Source organism: Chrysochloris asiatica, unplaced genomic scaffold (assembly GCF_000296735.1).
Source record: "Chrysochloris asiatica unplaced genomic scaffold, ChrAsi1.0 scaffold00198, whole genome shotgun sequence".
NCBI lineage: Eukaryota > Metazoa > Chordata > Mammalia > Afrosoricida > Chrysochloridae > Chrysochloris > Chrysochloris asiatica.
Window position 1 is genome coordinate 500,113 of NW_006408716.1, and position 13,148 is coordinate 513,260.

Genomic DNA, 13,148 nt, shown 5'->3' on the forward strand with positions numbered 1-13,148 from the left:
GGTAAAACCTACTGTTTCAATGTTGCGTCATGGAAAGATTGGTGGTGGTGGTGGTGTGCGGTCAAATTAATTCTGACTCAATGTGACCCTGTATAGGATTTCCAAGGCTATAAATCTTTACAGGAGCAGAAAAGCTCATCTTTCTCCTGCAGGACTGTTGGTAGATTTGAACTACTGACCTTGCGGTTAGCAGCCCAGCTTGTAAAAGTCACTGTGCTACCAGGCTTTCTTAGCCGTCTCAAACTCAAAACCAAATTCATAGTGACCCTGTAGGACAGGATAGAACTGACTCAGATGGTTCTCAAAGCTGAAATTTTTACAGAACTGGTCCTGGTGTGGTGCTGTGGCCTAATGCATCAGACTGCAAAGTCATCTGAACTGCGAGGTCGGTGGTTCAAGCTCACCAGCTGCTCCTTGGAAACCCTAAAAAACAGGGTTGCTATGGGTCAGAATTGACTCGAGCACTTAACAACAACAACAAGACTGCCACATCTTTCTTCAACAAAGCAGCTGTGGGTTTGAATGACTGACCTTTCAGTAAACAATCAAATGTTTAATAACTGTTTCATCAAAGGCTGCAAAAGAGTTACTAGAAGATCCTTATATACAAGACTGTACAAAGTTTAAAAAATAAAACAGTGATTAAGAATGTGTGTTGAAGCACAGAGAACCAATAAGTGTTTATGTGTGTTTATGTGTATTTATGTGTTGTTGTTGCCACATGCCATTGAGTCGATTCCGACCCATAGTAACCCTGTATAGGGTTTCAAGGAGCAGAAGGGTGAGCTTGAACCACCAGCCTTGCAGTTCAAACGGCTTTGCAGTTTGGCGCAATAACCCACACGGCCACACCAGGAGTCCATATTTATGTAGTAGGACCAAAAAGAAATAATTGAAAGGTGAAAGGTGAGGATGACTGTTTTCCTTAGTGATAGATGAAGATGACTATTAATTAAGGTGAGTTGGAGATGAAAGGGAACTAGCACAATGTTTGATTAAAACAGGGGTGGGGAAATGTCTGGACCTCGGGCCATGCAAATGGTCCGGGAAATCATTTTCTCTGTCCCGGCCAAGGTAACGGCAGCTCCAGCCGTCACATTAGAGGTGAGTTAATTAAAGGTTTGAGCAAATATAGCAAGCTAATTTTTAAGTTGATAATTCTGTATGGTCCATAAATGATGTTATAAATATCCAATGGCTCCTGGCTTAAATCAAAGGAAAAGTTGGACATTATTAAAAATTACTTAACTCTTTCAAGACTTAATTATTTTTTGCTTTGAATTTTTGTTTGAAACAGTGTTTTCAATAATGAAGGCATTTTGAATGAAATGGAAAAAAACGTTTTTGAGGTAATATGGATTTTAATACAACTGGCGGTGGTTATGTGTCATGGAGTTGGTTCTGACTCACAGCGACTCTGCATTGGGTTTCTGAAGCTACAAATCTTTATGGGAGCAGAAAACCTCATGTTTCTTCCATGTAACAGCTGGTAGTTTTGAACTGTTAACCTTGAGGTTTGCAGCCCTACTCGTAACCACTACGCTACATCCCCTGAGGAGTCTGGTGCTGGGGTTGGTGGAAGCCCGTTTATTCAGACACGTGCAGCTATACGGACCACACAAATGGCTGAATGCACTAAAGTGGGATAGCAGCTTCCCAATAAATCCTAGAGGCAGAAAATGTAGACGGCACTACATGCCCTATGCGTCACAAAAGGGTTAACTTTCTTATAAACCAGCATGAAATCAAACAGAAATAAAAGGCATATCTATGATTTGCATGGAAGAAACATAATTATCGCTTTGAACAGGAACTATATTATACAGGAAATATGATTCCTGTGATGTTTAACTGCAAGGTCAGCGGTTCAAATTCACCAGCTGTTCCTCAGAAACCCTATCGATGGTCACTTTGAGCAACTTAGAGTGGGTTTATCAGGTAGACCCATAGATCCACCAATGGAGTGTCCAGAGGTCATCTCTTTTTATCACAATGACAAGATACATATTTGTGAAGGAAGCCTCCGCAACTTTCAAGACTGATAGATATTATATATGTCAGATCTGAAAGTGGGAGCTACCCTAACTGAATTAAGACAACTAATTACAACTAGACTGCTTGGACCCCAGGGCTGTTGCTTTGATAAGTGCCATCAAGTCAGTTCTGACTCAGAGTGACCCTGTATAGGGTTTCCAAGGAGCAGCTGGTAAATTTGAACCACCGACCTTGAGGTTAATTAATAGTACACTGGGGATCCTATAGCATTGCATCAGGATTGCAGTATTGTAGGTGTCAAATGTGGTACTTTACCACCAAATATACGATGGGTGTAGTCACCATAAAGAGGCTTGGTGTGGCGCTGTTGGTTAATGTGCTAGACTGCAAGTCGATTTGAACTGTAAGGTCACAGGTTCAAGCTCACAGCCACTCCTCAGAAACCCTATACAGGGGTCGCTATGGGTTGAAAGTGACTCTATTGCACTGAACAACAAGAAGTTGCCATAAAGGACAGCATACTCAAATAACGAATCCAAATAATCGGACTCATCAGGAATTATGGCATTGACTACTTAGTCACAATGCCTCTAGGAATGAAATATATGGGAAATCTAGTAACTATTTTCTTGATCTGTACAAAAAAAAATGTTCTGTAGGTCAAGTGAACATCAGTCTAATCTGAATTACCAAAACAGAGAATTACAGCCTCTCAGTCAATTCTCTGACACACAAAACCTTGAATGAAGGGGAGGCTGAGTCCACTTAAAGAAAGACCTACCTACATTGCTAAATATTTATGCTGTGGGTTAATGTACTGGACTGCAAGGCCGGTTTGAACTGCAAGGTCAGTAGTTCAAGCTCACCAACCACTACTTGGAAACCCTATACAGGGTTGCTATGGGTCAGAACTGACTTGATAACACTTAACAACAACAACAATCCCCAAAGGGAACTATGACTTCTTACAAGAATGAATATTTACAGGGGAAAAGAAAATGATCATACTTCCAGGTGACTATTGGACTTTGATTTTGAACTGATACTAAACTCAGGAAACCCATAGGCTTACCATTCAGAGTCAGGGCATATGAAGTCAACTTGTCAATGGAGTTAATGGAATCACAAGTTCATCTCACAGTGGGGGCAATGGGTCCCAGAACCCATCCTATAGTGATTTCCCCAGATCCAGTATTCATAGCTGAAATAGACATATTTAGAAATTGGCAGAAACACATTATATCTCTAAAATGTGGAGAAAGAACAAGCAGAAGTCTTTAGAACTGCCTTTACTTAGGAATATAGTCAGCTAAAAGCATTACCTCAGTCCTGAAGGCATTTGCAGAGATTACCGGTACCACTACCAACAGGAAGAAGGCAGGTGTGGTGATTGTCTCAACATCCTCATTCCACTCACCTATTTGATCTGGGCAATAACCAGATGGGTCTTGGAAAATGACAGTAAATTTACATACACTTAACCAGGTAGTGACTCCGATTGTAGTTAACATTCCAGATATGGGATCTTTACTTAAGAAAATGAATATCTCTCTTTACCTGCTACATAGCTATTGATCTAGCTAATGCTTTTTATGCTTTTTAAAGATCAACAGAAGCAATTTGCCTTCAGCTGGTAAGGACAGAAATAAACCTTAACTGTCCTTCCTCAGAGGTATATGAACTCTTCAGCCTTATATCATAGTTTATTCTGTAGTGACCTTCATAGTGTTTCTCTTTCACAAAGCATTACATCGATCCATTACATTATGGCATTATGCTGTTTGGACCTAGTGAGGAATACATACAAATGACTCTAAATTTATTGCTAAGATGTTTGTGTGCTAAAGGGTGGGAAATTAATATGACAAAAAGTCTGGTACCTCTAATGAAATGGTGTGGGTCATGTGACGATATTCCTTCTAAGGAAAAGGGTAAGTTATTGCACAGTATACATCTATGACTCAAAAGGAGGTGCAGTGTCTGATAGTTAGCTTTGGACTTACTTAGAAGACAGCACACTGTCTTTTTGTGTTACTCCAGCCTATTCATCAAATTATTGTGAAGCTGCTACTTTTGAATGGGATCCAGAACAAGTGAAATCTCTCCAGCAGGTCTAGTTGCTTTGTAAGCTGCTCTGCAACTTGGGTCACATGATCTGGCTGATCCAATGGTGACTGAAGTGTCAGTGGCAGATTGAGATTCTGTATGGAGTCTTTGGAAGGACCATCTTGGTGAATCACAGCACAAACCATTAGGAGTTTGTACCAACTGCTTTGTAGGTAATTACTTTCCTTGGTAGTAATAACTTTTGGGTTCTTACTGGGCTTTTTATGAGTTGAACTGACTCGACAGCACTTAATAACAATTCTTTCTCTCTCTCACACACACATATATGTCTATGTGATGGATAACAACAAGGTCTACAATTTAAACCTATCAGATGTTTCTCAGAAACCTTATGCAGGATTGCTGTGACTCAGAACCAGCTCAACTGCTATTATAAAGGATTTAAAGTAAAATGACAAATATTTTATCTAATTTTTTGTAAATGAGAAAATTATTTAAATATTAAATAAATGAAAATATTGAAAAAAAATACCAATGAAAAGTGATCAATATATGTCATTAAATTATGATAATGGGAAAAGTAGGGCAATGAAACAGGTATAGGAAAATAAATCCTGCATTAAACAATGTATCACTTAATTTATATAGATAAATATGAATTCATATTTAATAAATTGTGACACTCAGTATAGAAATTTTATAAGATTAATAAAAACAAAGAATAGATTCCTTAATGTGTACCATTGTTGTTGTTGTCATTGTTATGTGCCGTAGCGTCATGGAAGTAAATTACAGGCAAATCAATGTCAGTAAATTATAGCCATTAAAGAACTAAAAACACAAATCAGAAAAATGCCTTTTTATAGTGAACACCATTAATTTTTTATCTATATATTTAATACTGATTAAATAATATATTAACATTATACTTTATTCTAAAAACATTCAAGGGTGTACAGTGAAAAAAATTTTCCTCTTTTATCCAGACCAGTTTATATCTCTATATTGAACTAGGATGAATAGTTACTTGTAAATCCACCCAAACAAATCATATGCAATCATCAGTAAAATTATACTCTATATTCCCTGCATTTCCAGTTTTTACACAAGTCACAGTACAATATACAAACTGTCCTGAACTTTTTTTTTTTTTTTTCTCTCATTTAACTATTTGTCTTAGGCATCTCAACTGGGGGATAAAGAATCTTTGTTGGTGTTAGCTGCCATCGAGTTGGTACTGACTCATAGTGACCTGATGCACAGCAGAATGAAACACTGCCTGATCCTGGGCCAACCTCACTATCGTTGCCACACTTGAGTCCATCGATGCAGCCACCTGGCCAATCAATCTCATTGGGGTTCTTTCTCTTTTTCTCTGACCCTCCACTCTATGAAACATGTATCCATCTCCAGTGACTGGGCCCTCCTGACAATATGTCTGAAGTATGAGAGATGAAGTTTGGCCATCCTGGCCTCCAAGGAGCACTCTAGCTGTACTTCTTCCAGAACATATCTGTTTGTTCTTCTGGCAGCCCATGGCACTTTCAATATTCTCCTCCAACAGCATAACTCAAAAGCATCAGTTCTTCTATGGTCATCCTTATTCACTGTGCAGCTTTCGCATGCGTATGAGGTGATTGAAATAAAGAATCTAGCATAGCACAAAACTATGTTGCGGTTTCTAGTCTTAGTACTTTTCAGGAATATATTATTATAATCCTTGCAGCAATCCTATAAAGGGGTGATGTTTTCATCTCCATAATTCAGGAAATATAAATGATACAAAGAGACGGTAAATTCCTCTTCTTCAATGTCACAGGACTGTAGAGGCCAAGCTTTGAAAACTGGTGCTTAAAATGTTGACGATGGTGGTGGTGATTGTGGGCCACCGAATCGGTTCAGACTTATGGTGACTCTGCATAAGGTTCCCAAGGCTGTAAATCTTTACAGAAGATGTCCTCTTTCTCCAGTGGAGCAGCTGGTAGTTTCGAACTGCTGACCTTGTGGTTCGCAGCCCAGCTCTTAACTCAGTATGCTACCAGGGTGCCTTTGAAAAGGAATTCGTTTTCCTTTTCTGTGGCTGCTTTGTACTGCATTGTACTGTTGTGCCATACTTCATAGGCCTGATTGTCTTTTGATGTTATTTGTAACTTTTGCTATTGTTTAAAGTGGTAAAATGCACAAACTAGTACATCCTTCCATTTACACTTGTTTAAAAGACAACATAAATTTGCAAGAAATATAATTTCTGGGAGAAGAGCTTGAGCATTTATAATTACTGAAGATATTTGGAAAAATAGTTTCTAATATGTTGTTAAGTGTTGTCTACTCAGTTCTGGCTCTAAGTGATCCTGAACAGGGTTTCTGAGAAGCATCTGTTGGGTTTGAACTGCCACCTTTCAATTCAAATAGATCTGCAGTCTAGTGCTTATCCTACAGCACCATACCAGGACTTCCTTGGGAAGTATCAATATATACTCCCAAAAGCAGTAGGCAGAGAAAATGGTAGAAAGGATATAAAGTAAAATTAGCATTATATTTTACTCTTACTGTTCATTTTAAAAGTTATCTATTGCATTTGGTTTCCTATTAAGATAAGTTATCAGTCCATAGCTTACCCCTGTATTTTCCCCTCCTGAAGGAGCTCTGGTAGCGTAGTGGTTATGAATCGGGCTGCAAACCTCAGAGACAGCAGTTCGAAACTACCAGCTGTTCCGAAGGAGAAAGATGCGGCTTTCTGCTCCCGTTAAGGTTTACAGACTCGGAAACCCTGTAGAGGGTCGCTATGAGTTGGAACCTACTCCATGGCATGTAACAACAACACATTCCCTACAGTCATGCTTTTTAAAGAAGACTTCAAACTTTTATCTAATAATTTCTGTAGGGTGAAAGAAAAGGGACTTTGAACCCAATAGCATTATTGCCTTTGTAAAAGCCTCTGCTCATTAGAGATATGGCTATGTATCCAGGATTCAGGTTTTTTGAGAGAAAAAAGCAGCTAGCCAACTTTTGCTTTCAAAAAGAAGACTGAATAATTTTCCTCAGCATACTGTTTTCAAGATTTAGCCATTGTCTTTGCTCATCTCATCCATTTGTTTTTACAGATAAGGAATATTTCATTGTATGCATTACCATATTTTACTCATCTGTGGAAGGGCAAATATTATATGGTCCCACATATATGAAATATTTAGACTAGCAAGTGTATAGATAATAAAATGTGTCCGTGGTTACCAGAGGCAGGTGGTGGGGAGGAGGAAAGGGGAACTCATTGTTTATGAGTCCTGGTGTGATGATGGAGGGTAAGCACTGGATTGATAACCATAAGGTCAATTGTTCAAACTCACCAACCGCTTCTCAGAAATTCTATTCAGCATTGCTAAAGGGGTTCTGGTAGCATAGTGGTTTCGAGTCGGGCTGCTAACCTCCAGGTCAGCAGTTTGAAACTACCAGCCATTCCACAGGAGAAAGATGAGGCTTTTTGCTCCTGTAAAGATTTACAGCCTTGAAAATCTTACGTAGGGTCACATCATGTCACACCATGACTACTATCACACGGGTCAGAATCAACTCCATGGCACTTAACAACAACATTGTTCAGGGAACACGAAGCTTCTGTTATGGGTGACAGAAAGTTTGGAAATGGATAATGTTGATGAACAAATTATAAATATAAATATTGTCACTGAATTGTGTAGGTGAATAATATTTAAATAGTAAATATGTTGTCATGTATATATTTACCACAATTAAAACAAACAATAAGAGAGAGGGAAAGAAGGATGTCAAAGTTGGAAGGTTAGGACTCACATTCCAAAAAGGCAAAGATTTTTGGAATGGGGACAAGATTTCCTAGGCAATGAACACAAATAGACCAAGGGGAGATGGACCCAAAATGATGAGGTTCTAGCATTTCCACGGAGTGCTGGTGTTGCCCTGTAGGTGAAGCCCTGGACGTCTCCTTGGAAACCCTATACAAGGTCACTGTGAGTTGGCACTGAGCCCATGACACTTAACAACAACAATAGCACCCTCAAAGAGTCGCATGTGTCTGCAAAGGTGGTTTCAGCACTGATGAAGGGACAAATAGAACAGGTCCCCCAAGAGTTTCCAAAATGTACTTGGGTGTACCAACCAGAAGAACTTCCCAAAGAATTGAAGTCTGATTATGTTATTTTTGATATGTGCTGCTGAGTCTGTTCGTGACCCATAGGGGCGCTGTATAGGGTTTCTGATGAGCAGCTAGTGAGCTTGAACCAGTGACTTTGGGTTTCAGATTGACTGCTGTCCAGCGCATGAACCCACAGTACCACACCAGGACTCCGAAGTTTGATTAGGACCCAGAATATTTTGTTATCTGGGGAGGGAGTCAGATCTCAGTACTGACAAAGGTTACTTTCCACTTGAACACTGCAATGGTGTGGGCTAACGTGTCAGACTGCAAAGTCATTTGAACTGCAAGCTCACCAGCTGCTCTTTGGGAACCCTATACAGGGTAGCTATGAGTCGGAATCAACTCGACTGCACTTAACAACAACAATGCAGTGGTGAGGGAACCTTATTTAAAGTATGTAATGTCTTAGTTTTCCCTCTCTATTAGGTGTGGTGGTGGTTGTGTGGTTGTGTGCCACGGAGTCGGTCCTGACTCATAGCAAATCTGTATGTGCATTTTTTGAGGCTGTATGTGCATTTTTTATGGGGATAGAAAGCTGCATCTCGATCCCACAGAGAGACTGGTAGATTTGAGCTGCTGACCTTGCAGTTAGCGGCCCAGCTTGTAATCAATCATGCTACCAGGATTCCTTCTATAAGGTGTAAAGCTTTCCCAAAGCAGATATTATTTCCCTTCTTTTTCCTTTATGTAACTATTCGAATTTTCTGCAAATACAAGACAGTTCCTGCACGTTTAGTGAAAAAAATGACAGTCCCCACTGTCATTCATTAGTATTTGGTTTGACACAAAAGGCATAAAAGGGAAGGATTCTATTTGGAAATAATGGTTCAGTGGTTGATAATTTAAATGAATCCCATTTTAAGAATCCTATTCCTGATTCAGAAATTGCTCCCCTTTATCTGTGTGATACATTTTGTTTTCACTAAGCTTTGTCCTGTGGGGATAGTGACAGAATTAAGATCTTTCTTTGCTTTAGGATATTTTTCTTTTATTATCCAACGAGCAGTCACCAAACTAATAAAGATTTTCTTGAAGATGTGGGGGGAAATACTGAATGTGTAGATATTGAAACATTTCTCTAAACATCTCAACAGTTAATGTGATTATGAAACCCCAAGACAGATTCCAGGGAAATCTATATAAACTTTGCTTTCATCAAACCAATAGTTCTTTGAAGATGATTCATCTCCTTTTAGTTTAGTGCCTTAGGACTATCTTAAAAAGGTATACCATCAGTGAAAATGCAATTACTTTTGTCCTATTCTATCCTGGTTCAATTTATCAATAACTGCTTTGAAATATCTGGTGAAAATACTTCTATTCATTCTTGAAAAATGCTGTAAATGGATCATGTATTGTTACTTGGAACCCAAAATATAATTTGTCTAAAGCACTACAAAAAGAATTCTGTTTAGTTGCAGGGTATTAATTGAGAAAACATCTATTTTTTTCTAGAACACAAATGAAAAACCAGACTGACTAAGAAAAAATATGTATTGTCAAGTAATGGCCAAATAACTCTATTTGAAAACCTTTATATAACAAGAAGAAACAAAAACGTATCTGCTCTCAAGATTGATTTCTGGCTCATTTGTTTTTCTGCATTAACTTTTTCTTTGTATGTTTCTGTTACAGTGTCTCACACGTGGTAAATCACTGAAGATACTGTTAGTACTGCACGCGTAGCTCACAGAGTAGGCAGTATACATTTCTGCCAGCTGCTGTGAGCATCAGTAACCAAGGACTCACAGTCATCTTACTCTAGAGTATTTCCCTCAGCCTTTAGGAATAGAGGAATTCCACAGCCAAACACCAATTTATAGGAGGCTACAAAGCACATTAAAGAAGCTCTGGTAGCATAGTGGTTATGAATAGGGCTGTGAATCATAAGGTCAGCATTTCGGAACTACCAGTTGTTCCACGGGAGAAAGATAAGGCATTCTGCTCCCGTAAAGATTAACAGCCTCAGAAACCCTGTACAGGGTCTCTATGAGTCGGAACCGACTCCACAGCACATAGCAATGACAACAACGATAAAGCACATTACCCCTGGTCACAGGTGGAGACACTTGACCAAGAGGCCCCCGTGGATCAGAAATTGTTTAATTACTGAGACCAGATCTTTGCTCAAATATCCCCCTTCACATCCTTGCTTACTTACTTCCTTTCTCCCCACAGTTTTTCCTCTAAAAAAAATTCACTCTTCAATAAATCCTGTATAAGGTAGTGGCGGGTCCCTTGTAGAATTCATACATTCCTGCAGGAAACCTGGGTTCATTTTACCACATAGCCTTCACCCATCTGTTAGTGGAAGATTGCATATTGCACAAATGATGTATTGCAACAATGATGAACAGCTTTCAGTTGGGTTTACAGACTGAGACATGCCAGAAAGTCCAAAAATCAACCAATGAAAACTCTATGGATCACACACTTTACTTCCCAGCTGATCATAAGAATACTTCCAGACCTAAGCACTATCTTGTTCTATTGTGAATGTGGTTACTATCAGGCAAGGGCTGATTCAACAGCTGCAGACAATAATAACAATGATAAACAACCTGCAACTGATCTCTTTTTCAAGTACCAGTTTTAGGGAAGCAGAGTTAGCACGCTGTATGTTCAAGAACTCCTGGTAATTTAAGTGGATTATGCATTGAACTAGTAACTGCAAGATCAGTAGTTGAAATTCACCAGATATTCCACAGGAGAAAGATGAGGGTTTCTGATCCCACAAAGATTTATAGCCTGGGAAAACCTATACAAGGTCACCATGAGTCAGAACCAACTCAATGGCACACAGCCACTCCACCAACAGGTTCAAGAATGACAGGGTAGAAGAAGTCACTGTGTAGAAGAAACAGTATATGCATAGAAAAATAGTCATATTACCTGTTTGGAAACTGTGGGTTGGAAAATCCAGTGTTAAGTAGATGGAAGGCAGAAAACGGGGTCATACTTACAGCTAAGATTGTAAAGATGGATTTATATCAGCATTAGGAGTGGTCATCCACACCTCATCTTCCTAGAAAGATCACAGGCATCTATGTTGCAGTCCAGAGTTGTCATGCACTTAGATACTCTATGTAAAGACCTTTCCTAATAGATGGCACCCTAAATTGAACTTTTAGTTTCTGTAGGATAAGTACCGGACTGCAAACCACAAGTTCAGCAGTTTGAACTCACTAGCAACTCTATGAGAAAGATGAGATTTCTGCTCCCAACATGATTTACAGCCTCAGAAACTCTATGCAGGGTTGCTAAGAGTCGTACAGACTCGTTGGCACTTAACAACAAAGAAGAAACTGTGAGATTAAAAAAAAAAATTCTATTTGTTAAAGTTACCCATTTGTTACACTTCTTGTTGCTGTGAAGTGCTGGCAAGTGGGTTCCAACTCACAGTGACCCTTTTAGGGTTTCCAAGGAGCAGCTAGCTGGTGGGTTTGAATTGCCACCCTTGTGATTCCAATCCAGTGCTTAGCCTACAGCACCACACCAGGTGTCTGTTATAATAGCCCTAGATACATATGACACATGCACATGAAACTACTCTAGGATATAAATACAAGGCAGACAAATCACTATCCAGGATGCAAATAGTAAGGTTTACAAAATACCCAAGAAACTCCATTGGCTTGCACTCAACTGTCTGCAAAAAGGTCTCGAGCTTCCATGTCACCTGCCTTGTACCCCATTCATGAAATGGTATTATCTGTTACATGCACCACTTCTCAAACCTTCTCTGCCTGGGAGCCCTCTGTGGAACAGTTACAGGAGAGACTGACCTATGACTCTTTGGATCTGCACAATGGCCATCTGTCCAGTTTGGAAGCAGGTATGTACATTCTATCACATTATCACAGAGACAACGAACGCTTAAGTCATAGCTTTTATCAACCTAAAAAGAATATATTTAATTTGCTTTCGGAGGCTGAAAATTTAGAGTAGCCAATAAGGATGCCCTTTACATAGATCATAGTAGGTATGGGAATCAAGGGAGCCCATTCTACTAGGCACCCCCTGTAACTTTACTATTGTTAAACAAACCAACAAAGCTGGGCTGAAGTTGCATGGAAAGGAGGCCTCTACCACCGCTCAGGATCAGGGATGTCGAAGAACAAGGTGTCATCAGCCGGGTTCCAGAAGGTGGACTGAATTAGTACAATGAGAACAAGTTCGTGGATGATGAGGATGGAGGTAATGGGGGGGGGGGGGGCGGGGGGGCGGTGAGGGCAAGATGGACAAGGAAATTTAGCAACTGCTTTCCAAGTAGCTCTGAAAACTCCCCCTATCAACAAGAGTCAGGTGTTGAAAGATCGGGCATGCAGCATTGTCTTGAAGGGGCTCATCTCTTTTAAAGCTAATGATATTGAAAAGGCATTTCAGTCTCCGGACAAGAATGGTGTGGACTGCCTTATAAAGTAGATTTATAAAGGCTTTGAGAGCCCCTCTGATGATAGCATCCCTGTGTGACGATAGCAATGGCATGAAAAGGCAGTGACCATCGTTCGAATCTTGACTGCAAGGAAAGGAACATATGTCAGCATTCTTCGGTGAGAATTGGAATAGCATACAGGAAATTTAGTATCAACAGAAGTGTTTCAGGCTCTCAAAACCATTTCAGTGGTGTGTGGATATAGTACAAATCACAGTCAAGTTGAATTGTACACTTTTTAACTCCTATTGGCTGGATTTTTTGTTTTTAATCAAATACTGAGAGATTTCATCAGAATTTGAGGCCAGTATTCTAACTCATTGCTAACCAGGCAGATAGAGAGCGAGAGATTGGCAACTATTAATACTGCAAAACGGGACTGTTCTTCCTATAATTTAAGCAAAATATGTGTCTGGAACTAGTGGTAAATGAGATAGTAAAAAGTTAGAAACAACTTAATTGAACACCAATAGATGA

General features: G+C 39.5%; 1 pseudogene; it reads left to right on the top strand.

Moving 5' to 3' along the window:
* The first annotated feature begins 12,343 nt into the window (after window positions 1-12,343).
* On the top strand, window positions 12,344-12,793 carry LOC102814134 (annotated as a pseudogene).
* Window positions 12,794-13,148: the final 355 nt, after the last annotated feature.